Source organism: Phyllostomus hastatus, unplaced genomic scaffold (assembly GCF_019186645.2).
Source record: "Phyllostomus hastatus isolate PE091 unplaced genomic scaffold, TTU_PhHast_1.1 phas_scaffold_755, whole genome shotgun sequence".
Classification (NCBI taxonomy): domain Eukaryota; kingdom Metazoa; phylum Chordata; class Mammalia; order Chiroptera; family Phyllostomidae; genus Phyllostomus; species Phyllostomus hastatus.
The window spans coordinates 1,375,602-1,395,084 of NW_025334039.1; positions in this window are offsets into that span (position 1 = coordinate 1,375,602).

Here is a 19,483-nt window from a genome sequence, read left to right on the forward strand (position 1 = left end):
CCTGCAACCCAAGCATATGCCTTGACTGGGAATCGAACCTGCCACCTTTAGGTTCACAGGCTGGTATTCAATCCACTGAGCCACACCAGCCAGGGCAGACCTCACTTTTCAATACTATTTAACACTATTGCTTCTTTCTGATGAAAAGGGTAAGCATAAGCATTGGAAAGAGGTGATATAATCAAATATGCCCTTCATTGAGGCGCTCAGCCGGGGGTAATAATAATTAATTATATTTATTATTATACAAAATTCTAATCATCTCCCATGAACACTTTCGAAACTAAGGCCCTGAGTTTCTCTCTGCCACTCTTCCTCATCTCACTCTCAGCTGCATCCAGCCCTCTGCCGAGGCCCTGTGGTTAGGAGGCACTTTTGTTTTCCTCTCTTTCACCCCCTCCTTGTTTCCCGTCCAAGCTCGAGCCCTAAATTCTTCCATTTTCTCCATCCTCACTGCCAGCAACACATCCCACCCTCTCTCACCAAGCACGGTGCCAAGGCTTTCTAACTGGTCCCCGTTTCCAGTCCTGCCCCACTCTGATTCATTCCCACATGTAGCCTGCACCGTCTTCTTAAAACACATTAAGTCATCTGCCTGTTTATACTGGATACGTGGTATCACGGAACTCTCTGTATTATCTTTGCAACTCTAGATCTAAAATTATTTCCAACCATTTTTAATATATATTTTTTGATCCTCCTGAGACTTCCCTTCGACTTGGACTAAGATTCGAAGTCCTTGCTGTACCCCAGTTCTTGTCACCCTTGCCCACGCCCCCAGCTCCATTCGCTGTGGCTTCTGCCCAGTTCCTAGAAAACTCTGAGCTTCCAAGTCCTTCCTCACCTCGCAGACCATGCACGTGCATCTTCTCCTCCAGTAGCTTCTCGCTCTGTTCTGCAAGTTGCTTCTCTTGAGTCCTCAGGTCCCGTCGCTGAGCGAGGCTTCCCTGACTCTGCACTGGAAGTGGCTTCCTGTCCATCCCTGCTTGCGCCTGACTGCGTCTTCTCAGGACGGAGACCTTGTCTGCCTCAGCTCCAGCCTCTAGCTCCTTGCCTGGTGCAGGGAACGTACTCGGGATGGGTTCTCCTCTCCATTGCCTTGCAAAGTCATTCCCAGTTGAAATGCTGGGTGTGTTTAATGCTCTCTATCTCCTTCACAGAATTCCCTTCACGGGGTGCAGGACTTGGGACCTCAAGAAACTTGTCTTCACCAGGGCACCATGGAAACATACATTGTAGAACGTACATTCCTCCCCTACCTTCTGGAGAATGGACATTTTGAACGAGCTTCATTAAAAGAATGAGAAAAACTCTTCCCTGTACCTTGTTTGCTTCTGGTCCCATTTCAGCTCTCTCCACAACACAGCTTCTAAAAAGGACATAGAGCCCTGGCTGGTGTGGCTCAGTGGATGGAGCACTGGCCTGTGAAGCAAAGGGTCACCGGTTCAGTTCCCAGTCAGGGCACATGCCTGGGTTGTAGGCCAGGTCCGCAGTAGAGGGCACGTGAGGAGCAACCACACGTTGATGTTTCTCTCCCTCTCTCTCTCCTTCCCTTCCTCTCTCTCTAAAAATTAATAAATAAAATCTTTAAAAAAACAAAAAGGACACAGGAAACATGATATTGAGAGATGGCAGAAATCAGCCTGCCTCTGAGACCTTTACCCCTAATTCAGATAAGTGTGTCTCAGGAGACAATTTTCCTGTCATCCCCCTGAAAGCTTTTCATGTTGTGTGACACTCCGCTCAGCATTTTAGTGCCTGGATTCCCCCTCCCCCTTCCTCCATATGCTAGTTCAATGGGTCGGGCAAATACCAAAGTTACGATGATGCTGCATATCACCCCGGGCAAGGGACAGCCCTGTGAACAAACAGTGTGCATCGTGGTTCTGCTTGGTGAATAAGAAAATGTGATACAAATAGCTGTCATTTTTGAGCACTTTACTGCATACCAAGCACCAAGTGCTTGGAGTGAAGGATTTGCCTTATTTCATTTGACTGTTCATATTGTTTTGTTCAAGCCTGTGGCCCAAATCCCTAGGTTAGATACAAGTAGGTACTTGATAAATAGTGTCTTAGAAATGAATGAACAATCCTGACATAGAGATTATTAATATCCCCATTGTCTCAATGAAGATCCAAAGGCTTGGAGAAACTAATTCTTCAACGCGAGGCCAGCAGAAAGTGGGGAATCCGGATTGAACCCATGTCTGATCTGGGCTTCCCACGTGCTTTCCAACTATAACAGCTAATCGTCACAGCCCCCTGTTCCCGTCTCAAACGTGTCTTGGTCACAGGTCCACGAGATTGCCTAACTCCCAAAGCACAAATGCCTAATAAGCCCCAAATCAAAGGACAGTCATTCTCACAGCCATACTTCTCCACTGACTTTCCCGATGCTGGTCAGAATGAAAGGACAAAGGAACCTTTCTTCAAAATGACACTTGCCCTTTAAATGTGAAAGTCGTCAGGCACTGGGTTTCTTTCACTAGGTCAGGGTGGCTGTAGTCCCACTTACTTTTTCCGTCGGAGATGCACAGGGAATACGCATGGGCTAGAAGGACCCGCTCTGTTGTGCTGGTGGAAACACTGGTTGGATCACCGTCCTGACCAGGCTGCTCGTTGGGCTGCAGGGGTGTGGAGTCGTCAGTAGCTCTGCCATCTCACAAGGCTGCCCATCTTCGTACCAGAAACCAGAATCCCCGGGGGTGGGGGGGGAACCTGGGCAAGAAAGTAATATGGGAGCCAGAGCCCTTGATGGAAACAACAATAAGTACTCTTTATTGCAAACTCTTTCAGTGAATTTTCACAACAAACCTTTGTATAAACAGCATTGTTGTGTTTAGTGTCCGATGAGAACAGTGAGGCTCAGAGAGATTGATCATCTTTCCCAGAAGTCACACAGCTATGACGTGAGAGAAGAATTCTGCCCCCTGCTGTGAAAACCAGCAGGAACACGGAGAAGTCCTGTGCATGGGTGACATGCGGGGCTTTGGGAGACTTGGGTGTGGGTCCTGAGTCTGTTCCTCACCAAATGCGTGTTCATGGGCTCACCCCTTCCCTGCTCTGAGCCTCGGTTCCCTGACCTGCAAATGAGGAGACTGGGCCATATTGGCCCATTGCATGGGGACGTTGTACCTGTGGAGAGCTGGTATTTGGAAACAAACAGAATAAGGGAACCTCACGTAGACTAAAGCGGGAAGAAAACATTGAAGGGGTCTCAGGAGGTGATGTTGGGTCTGAGATTTAAAAGAGAAGTAAGAGTTTGTTGAACCGGTTAAACAGGAGGAAATGCATCTCAGGTAATGGGAACAGCATATTCTAAGGGATGGATTAGTGACACAATGACAAAACCATGAGAAAATGACATGTTCAGGGAAAGGCAAGTGGATGGGATCCATTCACCCATTCAGCAAACACTCACCAGTAGCACGCGCGACACAGACATGCACGTTCTAAAGTGATAGGAAGAGGGGAGGGTTCGAGGCAGGGATGGGTGGGGGAGATCACAGAGCGCCTATCGTGCTCAACAAAGGAGCTTAGCATTACCTTGAAATCTATGGTGAAGTCTAGAAGGATTTTAAGCCAGGGAATCACATGAGCACATGATAGTCAGACTGCAGGCAAGGAGAGCAGTTAGAGTGTGGTCGATGATCGGGAACGGAGACACCACCCTGCACTGGGGCAAGGTTGAGGGGTGTGGGGGGACACAGTGCTGATGAAGGTAAGACGACAGATGCCAAAGACACCCAAGTGGTGGAAACTACAATATAGAATTCGTCACTGGCAGGACATAGAAGGAGAGGGAAAGGAAAGAATTCAGAGGATGGGTTGGTGAATGAGTGGGCGAATGATAGGTTTGGATGGAAGCAGCTTAGGTCGGCTTTCGACAAAATATAACTCACGTTTTGCCTCATAGTCCATGAAGAAACATTATGGCAACTCCAACATTCTCCCAAGTAGGTGACTCTAACTTTATATTCAAGAACACTGGTAGTATGCATATTCTAAAATACTTTGAGCTTCGGAATTACATTTAAATAATTTCCTGCGTTGCCTCTGGAATGCCCTGGGAATTACGTTGTGGGCAGAGAACGATCCACTAAACCAGGCGATGGGAAACCTGCATCTCTGCATCTTTTTAACTTGCAAGTTGCGGGGGGAGGCGGGGGGTTCTCTTCAGCAGATCACTTCTCTCTGCCTCCCCACCTTTTTTTTATCTATAAAATAAGGTAATTGAGTTAGATGCTGTGGGAGTCTCTCTCCAGCTCCAACGCTTTCTGTTTGGAATTAAATGTCTCCATGATATCATCTGGAACAGCAAATTCGTGCCTTATCAAATGCATTTATAATAACGAGCATGTCCACCATTTACCTAGGTGAGTTATTTAATTAGGATAACATTTCTTCTTAGCTCAGTACCTTATTTCAGTTACTAAATTGCCTGGATTCAAACCCAGCCCTGCCGACTCCCAGCTGTGGAACCATGGACCAGTAACGCAGCCTCACTTTGTGAATCTATTGCTTTTCAGAAGGTATTCGAGAGCATAAACAAATGTACCTATTGAAGGGGATAAAACAGGAAACAGTTATGGGGTTAGACTTCAGTTCTTTTCAACTCTCTCTTCAACCGGCTCTCCTGCTGCTAGCGCTAGAATGACTTTGGCCTCTGGTTATATCTCTGGAATAAGATAAAAAGAATGTCTTCATCTTCCTAACATTAACATTCCCCCAGGAAACCTGGGGTGGGTTTGGTAGACACTCAAGACTTAGCAGGCACTGTCCCTTCCTGCCTTGCTGCACCTACAGCTGGACCCCAGAAACCTTGGGACTCTCACCTACCAAAATCCTGAAACCATGATCAATACCGATTTTGCAAACATCAGGTTTACATTTCCAAACTTGATTCACTAAAATAACTTTTGATCACCATACGTGACAGAGCCCAATCTTTTTTTGAAAATTACAAATCAAGTAACTATAGTACATTCTTCCTGACCTGTCGTATCACCTGCAAGTCCACCATAAACATCATTTTAATCAAGTCCTGCTGTAGAGCTAATGCCTTGTTTTCACCAGCTAATGTCAGACCATTTTCCAAACTTACAAGAATGATAGACAGACCAAAGAATGCACCTTATGAATGGGTCAAGTACAGGAGAGAGAGTGACAATAAAAGATAATTCTAATCATAGCACAATCTTCCCAGGGGCTCAGATCAGGTTATGAAATGCAGAGAATCAGGGATTCTGCTCTCCAGAGCTTACACGAATGCAGAGAGAGAATGCCAAATGAACTCAGTAATTAGTGTATAAAAAGGTCCAAAGAAAAAGAATGTGAAATCAACCATGTGAATCAAGGCACTTTTTTGTTTGCTACCTTCCAGCTTCCAAGCAAATTCCATGGCAATAATAATAGCCAAAGCATAGCATAACAGTGTCAAACACCTGTACAGGTGTTAAATATATGTACTGAGTGCACTAAAAAGGAGCAGAAAATAGACAATCTTCCTCATTACCTTCTCCTAACGTCATCCGTTCAACAGACCATGAAAGAAAGGGTTTTGTTTTGTTTTTTGAACCACCCCCTTGGGCTGTGTCATTAACCCTTTGTATACAGGAAGCTGGGGAGACACTGAGCAACCCTCCAAAGCACAGGGAGGGTGGGCTGGCTAGGAATGCTAGCTTGGCCACGGTTAATCTTCAACATCAGAAATGATATTTATCTCCCAGTGTGGGGCAAATTAAATTTGAGACGGCTCTAGAGGGCCATCTGTCTTCCAAGAGCCCCAGCATATACAGCCTACAAAAGGGAATGCTAGGTCTCCTACCTGAAAGAGTACTGAATTTTTATCTGAATGGTGTATTACTTTGGAGTTTGGGGGTGGGATGGTTGGAAAGACATAGGATTCTGATTTATCAAGATTTGATTCTGTTAGTGAGGAATTTTGACTACGGTTCTGTGACTGCTATCTGATGAGTCATTTGAGGAATGCTTTCCCCTGACTCAGACACCTCCTCAACCTTCATACTTTCCTCTCCAAGCCTGGTTCCGTGTGAAACCAACGTCCACCAGGAGCTCGTGAGGGAGAGATTGATAAGAATGCTTACTCCAATAGGCATAAACTGAAACGTAAGAGGAAAAATCATGTCGTCATTAAAAGCGCCTGCTTTGGGGATCATAGTAGCAGTATGACCTTGACCAAATGACTTGACCTTTCAGAAACTGGTTTTCATCATCTATAGAATGGAAATCAAAATATTAACCTGAAGGGCAAATGGTCGTCTCACACACCCTGATGCCTGAGAAACACTCAGCCTGGTGCCTGGCATGTGATGAGCAAACAATGAATGGAGGTTACTCTTACGAGTGAACTACGAGGAACAGAAACAGGAAAAAGGAGAACTCAGAAAACGGGCAGAACACCAGCCCTGTGGATCCTCTAGACCCAGCACAAGCCTGGAGCTGTGAACAACACCAAGTGAAGAAGGAAATGAGAGTGGCTTTCTCCTGGATCTTCTGTGAGCCTGAGAAGGCAGCCCCAACCCTGCCTTCTTAACTCTGTACTATATAAATGCCTAGTAGCATAGACCTTGGCACCTGGAAGATGTTCAATAAGTGCTTGAAGACGTTCAATAAGTGCTTGAATCCATTCAAAATCAACAAGGTTAAAAACCATAATAACAATAATATCAAACACTTCTATGGTGTTTACTAAATGTCAGGTATACGTACATAGCACATGCTTTAAATAGATGAGCTCATTTAATCCTTGTATCAACTCTGCAAGGAATGTCCTATTCGTACGCTGATCTTAGAGAGGATGGAAATAAGACACAGGAGGGGGCGCTGGTTTCCCCAGTTCCACACAGCTAACAAGGGGAGAAGTGAAATTGAAACCCATGCCGCCTGACTTTTGATTCTGTACCAACCGTATTACCTCCCTCAAAAAAAGATGTGTGAGAAATTTTTTTTAAAAAGTCATGCTTATTTTGGGAAGACTGGGATGTACAGAATGTTTATCTTTTGGTTCACTTCCTTCTAGGCCTTTTTTTCTATCCTAATTGAAGCACATATGACCACAGTTTATGTACAAGGTTGACAGGGAACTTGCTTTTGATGGGACTGGTTACTTAATTAACTCTGCTACAAACCTCTTTGCAAAGAATTTTTGCAATGGGGAGCATCAAAAACATATTGGTCACTTGCAAGTCATGGTGCTCACCCCAAAAGGCGGAGTTCTTTCCAGCCTGTTGGCATAGGGACTCCGACAGAGCTTTCTTCCTGGAACTTAAATCTGGAATGTGGAAGCTGATATTGCTTAATTGGTGCCGAGACCCTGACTTTCTATGCTTCAGAACAGTCCACTGCTTCCATCTCTACCATGACTGTCCCCTCCACAAGCTACGCAATACCCTTTTTCTCCCTTGCCCCCCTCCACATCTCCCAGCTAGGAGTCTATTTGGACAACTGCCCTTAAACATAGCAGGGGACAGTAAGTACTTGTTTTTTTTTTTCCTCCGAGTTCTTGCTAGTTTATTCCTCTGGGGCCTGTGAGTTATAATCTACAGAAAGTAGAGTCTGTGCTTTTCAAGAGCAGTTAATAAAGTGTTACAGCTCAAACGTGTGCGTCCTCTGCCCATTGCTGCCATCCAAACACAGTATTTATTAAACCTTCCCACATGTTGGAAAGAATATACCAAGAGTGAGAGCTGGAAACCTTTATTTCCCCCTGATATTGACCTGTAATATCCAAGTCAGTCCCCTCACTTCACAACATCACTTCCCCTAGGAATAGGTAGGTGTTTGGTTTGAATATAAATTCTCGAACTTTCCCCATCCTTACTAGGCTGCAATTTCCAAGGGTAGGACCCAAGATGTTCTGTTTCTAAAAGTCCTTCCGAATACATCTGATGGTCAGTCACTTTGGGAATCAGCGAACTAAGTCAGGGTATACTAAAAAATACTGGGTAACTGCATCCCAATTGAAATTTTAGCTTTCCACTTGGTAAATATTAATAAAGATACAACTCGATAATGAAAAGACAAATTACCTGATTGAAAATGGGCAAAGGATCTGAACAGACATTTCTTCAAAGATTGTATACAAATGGACATAATAAACACATGGAAAACTCTCAAGGTCATTAGCAGTCAGGGAATTGCAAATTAAAGACTATTATGCTAAGTGGAATAAGCCAGTCAGTGAAAGACAAATACCATATGATTTCATTTATAAGAGGAATCTAATGAACTAAATAAACTAATGAGCAAAACAAAACCAGAGACACAGAAATATAGAATAGCTGCCAGGCTATTCTATAGAATAGCTATCAGGAAAGAGGGGACAAGGGAAGGGTAGAGAGAAGGGGAAGGAATTAGTCAAAGAACACGTGTGAATGACCCATGGGCATGGACAACAGTGTGGGGATTGACTGTGGGAGCAGGGGGTGGGCTGGGCAGAGGAGGGCCAAGGGGGATAAATTGGGACAACTGTAATAGAATAAAAGAGAATAAAAAACCCAGAATAAGATACCATTTTATAGTCATTAGGGTGGCTATAATTCAAAAGGCTGATAATAACAAGTGTTGACAAGGATTTGAAGAAATTAGAGCCCTTGTACCCTGTGGGTGGGAATGAAAAATGGTGCAGCCGCCATAGGAAACAGTCTGGAAATTCACAAGAGAGTAAACACAGAATTACAATGTGACCAAACAATTCTTTTCTTAGGCATATATACACAAAAGAGATGAAAGCACATGTCCACACAAAAACTTGTGCAGAAATGGTCATGGCAGCATTTATCATAACAGCCCAAAAGTGAAAATAATACAAGCATCTATTAACTGATGAATGGATAAACAAAACAGAGTATATCCATAATGAAATACTAATTGGTAATAAAAAGTGAAGTACTGAAAGATACTATAACATGGATGAACCTAGAACACACTATGATAAGTGAAAGAAGCCAATCACAAAAGATAATATTACAAGATTCCATTTACATGATATTTCTATAATAGGCAAATCTATACAGATAGAAAGTAGATTAACGATTGCCCAGGGCTGGAGGGAAAGAGTGATGAGAAGTTGAGAACGACTGCTAATGGGTACAGTGTTCCTGAGAAGGGCCATAAAAATATTCTAAAATTGATTTGGTAGCAGTCACACACCTCTGAACACACTAAAAACCATTGCATTGTACACTTTATAAGGATGAATGGCATGGTATGTGAATTATATCTCAATAAAGCTGCTTTTCTGACTCAATCAAGACAATCGATTCACTGTTAGACAACTGTCATTTCATTGTTGATAGTTAGACACACCCAGCAGACATTTCTGACCGATGTCTTTTTCTTTGTCTAGATATGCTCACTATTCCCTAATACCGTGTCTTATAATGGCAAACATTTCCTTAGCTCAAAAATCTGTGGATCTCCTAGGTGGCGCTGTGGGGCTGGGCTGAGACCCGCACTTGCTGATCTTGGCTGGGCTTGCGCATTATGTGGCAGCCCATAGGACGCTAGGCTGGGAATGAGCTAGTCCAAGATGGTCTCAGCTGGAGTGATTTATCTCTGCCTCACATAATCACTCCTTCTACAATGGACTAGCTCAGCTTTGTTCACATGTAGAACCTGGGGATCTCAAAGAGTAAATAGAAGTGTGCCAGACCTCTGGAGCCCTAGGCTGACACTGGCAGAAAGCCACTGGCACCACCTTCAGTTGACCAAAGCAGGTCAGGAAGCCAGCAGACAGGGGGGAGGCCGCTGAAAAAATCACATTGCAAAAAGGTGAGAATACACAAAGCAGTAAAGATTTGAGGCAGTTTTATAATCAGTCTATCCCATGGTCTTTGGAGCAATAAATCTAGCTTTTAATTTCATATTAACCACTCATCTTTTAGGTAGCTTCGGGCACATTTATTGCTTTTTCTTGTAAAGGAGATAAGGCATACTTAACCTTCAATCAGATTTCTTAGTTGAAAATAGATTTAAAACTTCTTTAGGCTACTTACGTCAAGAAAAAAAATTAAGGTTAAATACTAAGCAGGTATTCCATAGTTATTAGCAGCAAGTGTCTTATGATCCATGGATACAAATTAGGCAGAGTTCAAACTACCACGCACCGAGGAGACCTGGGATTTCTGAGAATTAAAAACCTATTTAGGTAATACCTTCTGTGGAGTGAAAGCAGAATACAGAAAATTCCTACATATCTAGTGTGATTCACCTGTTCTAACCCAATAGATTTATTATGACCCTGTGCACGACCCTAGGGTTACAGGAATAAATAAGTCCCTACCACTCTTTCTAGCAGCAGGTTGAGGTAAAAATAAGAAGAGAGAAACTGCATCCTAGAAGCCAGTGTATGAGAGAATTTCAAGGAGGGACAGTGCACAGCAGCAAGTGCATCTAAGAAGACCATTAGAGTGACAAGGGGAAGGGCCCATTGCATTCAACAGAGCTCATTTATTCTTTTTTTTAAGATTTTATTTATTTATTTTTAGAGAGGGAAGGGAGGGAGATAGAGAGAAAGAGAGAAACATCAATGTGCAGTTGCTGGGGGCCATGGCCTGCAACCCAGGCATATACCCTGACTGGGAATCGAACCTGCAACACTTTGGTTTGCCGCCCATGCTCAATCCACTGAGCTACGCCAGCCAGGGCTGAGCTCATTCATTCTATACATGTTCATTGAGAAGGTACAATATGCCAGGTGCCCTGTTGAAGGCTAGGACTCAGAACAAGCCTTCTGGGTCTCCAAGAACAGACTAGTGGGGAAAAAAAACAAACATAAAAAATTACAATGCGGTATAAAAAATGTTTTGGTGGAGATTACTGGTCTCCTTACAAAGTACATTTTCAGTGGAAAGAAAAAGCAAAAAGGAGACTGCTGGATGAGGAGTGAAAACTAAAGGAAAAAGACTAATCGAAGAAAAGAGGGAGGCAGGGAGCAGTGAGAAGGAAAGGCTGAGTTCTAGGAAACTTGGGGTTTGTTTTGTCTTTATTTTTATTTTTGTATGAAGAACACTTGGGTGTTTGAAGGTAACCAGAAAATTCCAGTAAAAAAAAAAAAGAAGAACTTGCAAATGGGGTGGGGGGAGGGGAAGGCACTAGCATCGCCCTCCCCGCCCAGAAAACCAGATCCAGGACGCCAGAGGAGAGTCCATTTTGGAAAGAAGTGGGGACAACCCCTTCCTCTGAGCAGGAAGGGAAACAGTAAACCTGGGTGAGTGCTCGTGTTTTTTTAAACCCAATATTTGAAGACAGAGAGGTTTGTGTCATTTGGGGTCAAAGAGAGGCAACCTGGGGAGATTTACTGTGGCTTCAAAAAAAAAAGTAGCATTTCCAGGTATTTCTAAGGTTTACAGGGAAAAAACAAGAGAGAATAATTGAAATTGGGAGTTTCCAGGAAAGCTGTGACATGCGCTTGCTTAGCTGTCTTTTTTGGAGATGCATGTGAGGGAAGTTGAGGGAAATCGTGGTGGGGTTAAATTAAGGTCATCCGTTGAGGAGGAAGCATAGGTCTCTGAGAGATGTAATGACGTGGACCAACTGCCACAAAGAGGGGAAAGGGTGCCAACCAGGAGTCATCTCCCAAGTTACTGGGGACTCCCACAGAGAGGTCATATATTCTGGGGGAGCTGCTGAGGAGGTCATGCTGGTTTATGGGAAGCCTAATTGAGAAAGTTAATCAGATGCTAAATTATCCCGATGAATTCCATGCACTCCAAAGCAAAAGAGTTATGATTTGAAGATTGCCTGCTGCTTCGGATCTTGTACACTGCCAACTCTCCTCCGTTACTGCAGATAATTGTGTCAGCTCCATAGAGCGCCTCTATATATAAATGTGCAGGGCGTGCCACACTTCTCCTGGGTGCCACTTGTCTCGAGGCCTGCTCGTTGCCTTGAAAAGAGTAGCACGTGTGGTTGTGCCCAGCAGGACAGTGCGGCCGAGCATGAAGGCATCCAAGCCTTGGATGGCAAGAGAGTAGTATGAGTACCACCCCCACTCCCGAAGATACTCACTCTCCACCCCCCAAACATCGGCTCCCAATACCTCTCATTAAAATACAGTTCCTTATTTATTTGCACAAATAGTTGAGGGAGATAGTTGACACTTTTACATTTTTTTTCTTTCTTAACAGTACAATTTAGAATAACTGTACTAAAAAAGAATTGCTGACTCCTTGTAATCATAATCTTGAGGTAGTAAAAGAAACAAAAACAAAAACAAAAACCCAGTGCAGGTTGTGGAGTCAAGTTGTTCTGGAATAGAAAATCATCTCTGTTATCTGAGTTCTGTTTAGTTCTCCGAGCCTCTGTTTTGTTCTCCGTATTATTGGGCTGACGGTATATCCACAAATGTGTGTGCAGAGGGTATGGACAGATGGGCAACAGAAAGATGGATGATTGATAGAGATTGGCAGATGGGCAGATAAATGATAGAGATAATAATAGATGATAGAGATAGATGATAGATAGATAGATAGATAGATAGATAGATGATAGATAGATAAGGAGAGAGGGGAAATGTCCACATTATTCAAGGCACACTAGTTGAAAGCACAGACTCGGGAGCTGGGCTGCCTAAATTAAATCCAGATGTTTCCGTTACTTGCCATGGGAATTTGGGCCAGGTCTGCCTCATAGGGTGGCTGTGGGGATTAAACTCACTAATCCTATAAAATCCCTGGCACACAGCCATATGAATAACCAATAATTAACGCATGCCTATTATTTGTCAGCTTCCAAGCTAAGTAATTTACACACAGTAACCGACTTAATTCTCCCAAATTTGCCATGGGGGAGACACTGTCCCCGTTTTCAGATGACAGGAGGAGGGTGCGGGCCACCACGTGCAGACAGCAGGTCTATGCACTGGCCAGCCCTGGAGCTGCCATGCACAAGGACTAGGTGGGTTTGGGACTTTAGGGAAATGTGTTAACTTGCCCAAGGTTATATGGGAAGAAAAGAATAGATCAATGACTTCCATTCAGGTTTGCTTGATATGTGAATTTGCGCTTTAAACCCCTAAGCACATTCCACTATGTGTACTTACGTTACCTAAACCAAGCTGGTTGAAAAGGCAGTTTAGTGTTCATGTAGGTAGAGAGGGGGAAAAAGATTGAAAAGATTATCCTGATGTCTCCAATTCCTCTCTAACGCTCTGTCTCGGGCACCGCGTACATTCCATCAGCAAGCCTGCAGAGCCAGTTTACAGGGGATTTAAATCTCTTTGCGTTTAATCTCTGGTTGTTCCCTATTCTTGATTAAGTGGGTTTGGCTTGTCCTTTGCTCATCCATCTGCCAATGGCCCTTATTTCCCAACCAGTAGCTATTGGGCGCTGTCGTCACTTTGTCTGCTTGTGTTTGCTGAGGGGAGCCAATTTAAGTCTCGGACCTAGGGAATCTTAATCAGGAGGTCCGTGTGCTGTTCTCTTTCTCCCTGTTCTGACAGATCTCATGGCTGAAGGTGCAACCTCAGCGCAGCATCAGGACAGTGGAGACGCTCATCGCGTTCAGGAAATCGAGCCTGGGATAGACACTGGAGGCACCAGCAGGCCTGTGGGGTCCAGCTCACTGCACAGTTGCCGACATCTCACCCCAGCCTCCTCTTCAACAGTGACTTCAGCCCACCTTCTCCTCCTTCTTAGTGACGCCCCCAGATCTGCCGGCCACCGAAGTTTAGGAGCAGCCTGGCTAAAACAGCTGAGGCAAACCTCTGTCCGTGGTCCTGAAAAAGTAATGCCTTGGCAGCATCCTTCTTTTTTTCCCTTTTAATGCGACTGACTCCTGTCCATTCTCTGAGCAATGCAGAATGTTTGCCTGTCTTGCAAACATTTATGATAAAAGCAAATCTTAGGGTTAGGAAGGCAATACTTTGGCCTGTGCGTGACAATATTTACCTAAGGATGTAAAATACCCAGGTATTGTAAAATAAATTGTTCTTTTAGTATTTTTAATATTTGATGGTGAGATTATAGTTGCTAGATCTCAATGGATACATTTAGCTCACAGTGTGACAGTTTTGTTTTTTTAAATGTCAATGTTTTTGATTTTCTGAAAAGCACATCCTTGGCAATTATTTAAACTTCAGATTAAAATCTAAAATGTCAGTTCAAAAACTTTTGTGATAGCATACTATTTTTCAAAATTATTTTAGCTGTAAAAAGCAAAAACATTTGGGCACTGCTGTTACGCCAAGGATATATGACAGAAGAAAAATATGGAGGTGCAGAACTTTTAAATAGTAATTTTTTAAAAGTCTATGCTAGTTTTAAGCATCCGCCCCTCTCCAGCTATTTGCGGCAAATTCGTTTATGGCCTGGATGTAACCCACAGCAAAGCAGCAAGATAGACAATGCTCTACAGAAGCCCACCATGGAAGGCAGGCCTGCACGCATGGTGTCTCCATGTGGATGTGAAAACTTCTTCTCAAAGCACAGGCTGCCCATCATTTTCACCCCCTTTCTTTGACTCCCTCTTCCAGGTCTTACTCTGCCAATAACCTCTATTCTAAGTGCATTCTAAGTTATTAGGAAGACTTTATTCTGAAAGAGACGTTTCAGCTGAGACCTAGATGACTCCAAGGAGCTAGCGATGGGAGAGGCTAGAAAAAAGCATTCCGGGCAGAGTGGAGAGTAAGAATAAATGCCTGATACTCGAATTCACTTTAACCTCCTTGACAAATAGAAAGAAGACCAGCATGGCCAAAGCACAGTGAGTGAAAGAGGAAGAGGACGAGTTAGGAATGCAGGGAGGCACCAAATCATGCAATGCTGTGCTAAGATTTTTGCATTAATCTATGTATTTTAAAAAAGGTATTTAAGGGCCCTGGCTAGGTGGCTCAGTTGGTTGAAGTGTAGTCCCCTACACCAAAAGGTTGCATATTTGATTCCCAGTTAGGGCATATACCTAGGTTGTGGGTTTTATCCCCAGTTGGGGTGTGTATGGGAGGCAACCAATTGATATTCTCACATTGATATTTTTCTCTCTCTCTCTCTCTCTCTCACCCCCTCTCCTTTCCTCTCTCCCTAAAATCAATAAACATATCCTTGGGAGAGGATTAAACATAATAATAATAAAAATTAAAATCCACTTAAGGTTGTTTCTAGGGGGAGTAAAGCACTGTAATTCATATTTTTAAAAAGATTATTCTGATTTCTATGTGAAGAATATATTATAAGACCTTTGCCTATATTACAAAGGCAATAGGTTACACACACATTTTCTCTCCCTCCTAAACTCCGTTTAGCTTATAGTTAAGACATTTTGCTTTAAGGCATACACTTAAAAGAGTGGGAAGAACAAAGTAGTGAAAAGTTTTAGAAAGTTAAAGGACACATGCATAACTGACAAGTGAATTTCCACATCTGAAAAGCCAATTTGTCTGCTAGAAGTAGGGAAATATGAAAACCAACCTGACTTGGATAGCAGAATCCTCAGATGACTCAGAAACTGGTGGCATTAGAAACTTTACACATAGGAGACAAGAAGATCAAAGGAAAGAATATTGTTAAAAAGCTGCTTAAGTTTTCAGATACACAGATCCTCACCTCACACAGTGCAGTGATTGCCCTCCACCTCCAAACAGACAAAAGGTTTGTTTTTCTAGAGAGGGTCAACGATGGGGTCTCTGGGCTTGGCCATATCAGGTCCATCTGAGGACAGGGTTATCAAGCTAATAACAGAAGGTTAAGTGAACATATGCATTTTAGAAGCTGAAAATCACAAGTATGCTTCCTTTCTCGAATCCCAGAATGCCAACATTCCTATCTTCTTGAAGAGTCCTTTCAGAAGAAAGTAGGAAAGAAAAATGTAAAAATGTTTAAGTACCAGTCTTGAATATCTTACATTTAGATAATATCAGCAATGGGAGGAAAAGAACCAAGAAAATTAAAGGGGAGCACCAAAAAATAATTCAAGAATATAGAAAAATAACATGATGTTTTAGACTTGAAAACTTACTGACTACTCAGCATAATAGATGAAGATAAACCCAAATCAAGTTACATAATTATGAAATTTCAGAACACCAGGAATAGAGATCCTTGAGGCTATCAGGAAAGGAAAAAAAATACATATAAAAGATAAGCAATCAAAACAGCTCCAGGCTTCCTAATAGCAATACTGGATACCAGAAGGCAGTGGGGGGAAATATCTGTAGAATTCATAAGGAAATTTATTTTTAAGGTAGATTTCTATACCTAGCTAAACTTTCAATCAAAAGTCAGTGTAGAACTAATCATTTTTCAGATAAGCAATGTCTTTTTAGAAATAATCCTTTGATAAATCCTCTCTCAGGAAACTTCTGGAGAATATGAACCACAAAATAGTTGGAGTTACAAAAAAGAAAACATGTGATATTAGAAACAGTGTATAATCCCCAAGAGAGAGGTGAGAGACATCCCCAGAATGACTGATAAGAAGGGTTCTTGGAGGAGAGCTGTGCCCCAGGCATAAAAGGGCCAGTAGTACAAGGTGAATCGGGAATAAAGGCTCATAAGATTATTTACAAAGATTAAATAGTTAGAAAATACCTAAAATATCTCTACATCTTGAGAAAAGAGAAGATTTAGACAAATGGAAAGAACTCAAGTTTGAACTGTAGATATGAACAGAAAGCTAAGTAAAAGGGAAAACAAGGTAAGTGGTAGCTCTGGGGAAAACAAAGTTGTACAGAAAAAGAAAAGTAATTATAGTTTACTACATTGCTCAGATTTGTGAATACCATTTACATAGTATGATAATGTAGCAAACAATATTCATCTAACTGAAACTGTGATGATTAGGACAATTAGAATGGTAGAAAAGTGGGAAGAATATGCACTGTGGCAGAACCATTGGGAATTCTTAGAAAACATATAAAACTGAAAAAAATTAACAAGTTGCATTGAAAACTGGGTACTTAGTGACAGAGAAATAAATATCAAAATTATGATCTAAAAGAAACTCAAATTATTGCTTCTGAGGAAAGGAAAGTTGAACAAGAGAGACAGAACTGGTGTTTTATGTAAAAACTTTCTATAACTTTTACCCCTTGAACAAGAGGCATAAATAATAACACTTTATTATAGCTAGATGTAAAGTGTAATTTGCTTGAGCCATGTACTGTCTTAAGCATGCTTTATACTCATTTAATTTCCACAGCAACTCCAAGGGTTTTTCTCTATTATTATTTCCACTTTACAGATGAGACAGCTGAGGCTCAGAGAGGTTAAGTAATTACTGCAAGATTACAGGGCTTGTAGGCAGCAGAGCTGGAACATAATTCAAGCAAATCTGTTCAACGGTGGCCACTCTCAAGTGCTATACCAAGGGTTCTTAAGCTTATCTAAGCCTCTGACCCCTTTGACATGCTGGTTACACATGGGGACCCCTTCATTTTAAATGTTCCAGGCAGAAGCAGCAGCATGGGCAAAGACACACAGGGATGAGAGCAGCAGCACAGAGTTCTCACAGGAGCATGGGTGTTCAGTACTATTCGAGAAACACATCCCTTCGCCTGGTGTCTTCCATGTGGTTTCTCTTGCCACTTTTACTGACTCCAACCTGAAGTACATGAAGTGACTTATCCGACTGGTAAATCTGGAAATAATAAAACAGCTCCCTTTTTCTCTCTTAGGAGCAAATTGCATGCAAAGAGCAGCTCTGTGCATCTTCAGTAATGCATTTTACACTTGCTGGTTTCCTTTGGCTGGATGGGAAACTTGCCTAGTTCAAGGGAATCAGGTAGCAAAACAAGAGGTGGTATTTGGGTATTTTTACTCTTTGGGGTTGTTTTTCTCAACTTGTTCAAATCCCAGAAGAGGAAGAATACTGTATCTCTCAGAGAATCCCCAAACCATAGCTAGATCTTAGGTAATGAATGGGAGGCACTGTCAGATACAAAGCTGGGGTGGGAAGAGACTGACCAGGCCCCGTGCCTTGAAGTTCTGGCTTTGTCCTGAGGGCAATGGGAAGCCCAGAAGATTAAAAGGAGGGGAGAAACTGCCAGATTTGCATTCCAGAGAAAATCATTTGACAGAAGAATGAATTAGAGCAAAGTCAAGACTAGAAAAGGGAGAGGAGTGAGAAGGCTATTACAACCTGCACAGAGTCAGGTTGTGAAGGTGGGAGTGGGGGGAGAGGCATGGATTCTGCAGGTACTGGGGGAATTTCTTTATGTGACTTCACCAACTCTCCCTTTCTGCCCCAGCTCTGGGCTAGAAACAGGTTTGCTTCTCATAATGCCATTTGCTCATGTTCATAACTCTTTTACGGTCATTATTTTCACCATTCATCATATTCATTATCTGCCATGTTTTACTCACCCAACCAGTTGTTCCTTCATGATGACTGGGGCTTTGACTGATTCACCTTTATTTCCCCTCAATGACCCTGATCACAGTTAGTTATAAATACATTCATAGAGTGGATTAATCTTTATAAGTTAGGGAAGAAAGATTCTAGAAAAATCAGTGGAAGGTACACCTGAAAAGAAGACTATAGCAGTTAGGTATGGCTACATAATAAACCAGTCCCAAAATTTAGTAACTTAAAACAGCAACTATTAGCGCTCATGAATTTGCAGGTTGGAGGAGTGGTCCTGTTGATCTGGACCATGTATCCTTCCATCCCCTGACCTCACTCAGGTGTCCATGGTCACCTGGTAGGTGGCTGAGGACTGGCCAAGCAAGGATGGTTGTCAGCTGGGGTGACAAGGACGTCTGGATCCTGTGTTTCTCATCATCCAGCATTCTGGCCTGGACTTGTTCTTCATGGTGGCAAAGCAAGGTTCCAAGAGAGCAAAGAGAAGATCGCAAGACCACACGAAGATTATACTCAGAACTGACTCTATCACTTCTTCTGTATTCTATGGGCCACAGCAAGTCACAAACAAGCCCAACTTTGAGAGCTAAGGAGATAGAGCTGGGAGGTGCTGAGAATAAACACTGTTAAGGGTATAGACCTAGGGAAGGATGGAGAATTGGGGAGCATTTCTGCATCAGTCTGCCATGAGTTATATTCAGACACAGCTCTGGCTGAAGCAAAACAATCCCTTTACCAGGACTGATCCAGAGAGAGATTTGCTTGATAATTACAGATGATGATGACGATGACGATGATGATGATAAAGGTAACACTTCACCATCACAATAAATCTACGAGGTAAATACTCTTGTAATCCTCATTTTACAGATGTGGAAATTTAGTCTTCAAGTAGGGAGTACCTTACTCAAGGTTGTCTACGAAGGTAAGATGTAGCACACTTAGAAACATACATACAGAGTCACCATGTGGAATGCTGGTCAGCTGGCGTGGGCCCCAGCTGCAGGGACAATGTGCCAGAGGTCTCCCTCTGTGGCTGGGAGCTGGAGGAGCCTATTCTTGTCACCTAGGGCTCCCTTGCCTATTGCATCGTTCTCTTTTCATTCCTCTCGATTATCCCTACTTCTGTTAAGACTGTTTCTCAGATTTAGTTCCTAATGTTTTA